The following is a 1,482-nucleotide window of genomic DNA, read 5'->3' on the forward strand; positions in this document are numbered from 1 at the left end:
ACTGGGGTCCCCCACCGCCCAGGGGGCTGCAGCTGAGCCACCCCATGTCTGTTCACAGCCCCTGTGCGTTGCCAGGCAGCTCAGCCCGTACTGACCCCACCCAGCTCCTGTGGGTCTGGTAATGGGTACGAGCTGGCACTAGGTTGCTTTGCCAATTTCTTTTAGGGCCGTGCTGAATTGTCAGTGCTTGGTGATGCCGCCTCCTGGTTAAGGAATCATAAAGGTGCTGTGAAGAGTTGAGATTCCTATTGGAGGTTCCTGTTGGACATCGTTGGATGTCCGAGCAGTCAGACTGGGAGTCCACGTGCTCTCCCTGACCTGCATTTACATGGCTGTCCTGCAGCATGGGCTTGGAAGAAAGGCACAAGCTCAGTCCCAGCCCCAGCATCCTCAGCACCATCCCAGTGGACACTGCACAGCCCCGTGCATTTCTTCCTCTCAGAGTTTCTTAAAATACAATGAGAGTACTTTATCAGCAAAAAAAACATGGCAATAGAAAAGTCTTGTCTATTCTGGACAAGAAAGTTCAATCCTTGACAAAAATGCTGTTTCTAATTGTATTCATCTAGGTTTGGAGCAACTGATAGGAATTAAAGAGAACAGCAATCAGTGCAGCCAGATCCTGACACTAATAGCTTTACCTGCCTCTTTGGTTGCATAGATACTTGAAAATATTTTCCTTGGACTACAAGAGTCATCACTGCTATATGAGAACTGTATCACAGTATTTTTTAAAAGTGGAGTTCTTATTGGGTAACTCTGGCACGTGGGAAATAGAGGAAGTTTTACCAGCACAGGACAATACCATGCAAAAATGGCTGTTTCCAGGTGTGCCCAGCAGCCCATCCAGCAGGTTGATAACATCGGTGGCATTTATTTTCTGAGATCTCCCAAAGCCTTCCAGCAAAAATATCACAGAATGAGCTCCGTGTCCCTGCACAAATCCGGTGAGACACAGGAAGCAGTGCTTCACTGCCAGTGGTACCGAAGTGCTGCATTGCTGAGGGCTCTGTGATGGTCCAGGCGAGGGATGTCCCAGAGGATGCTGAAGGCCGTGCAAGGGTTAAAGCAGCAGCCTGTGGTTTAAGAAGCCCCAGATTAATTGCTTATCTTCTAATGAAGCCCACATGTGCTGGGCTTGCTGGGCACAGTGTGTTACACTTTCTTTGTTCCTGGTATGGCAGGGTAAGGGTGGGGAAAGGTGCTCCCAGGGCACAGCTGTCCTTCACGGGGTGGCACCCCACAGCCTGAGTCTGCTCCTGTCTCATCCTGCTATAGGATCCTTCCTGCCATAGGGGCTGCCACCCCCGAGGAAGTTCCTGCTCCCCGAGGAAGTTTGCTGCCCCACAGGGGGTCCCTGCCCCCGGGAAGGTTCCTGCCCCTTCAAGAAGATCCTTGCCCACGGAAGTTCCTGCCCCACAACTGAGCTTTTTGCCCTCTCAGGGGTAACCCTGGCCCCCAGGATCCCACCTCGACCCCCCC

Source organism: Meleagris gallopavo, chromosome 28 (genome assembly GCF_000146605.3).
Source record: "Meleagris gallopavo isolate NT-WF06-2002-E0010 breed Aviagen turkey brand Nicholas breeding stock chromosome 28, Turkey_5.1, whole genome shotgun sequence".
NCBI classification, from domain to species: Eukaryota; Metazoa; Chordata; class Aves; order Galliformes; family Phasianidae; genus Meleagris; species Meleagris gallopavo.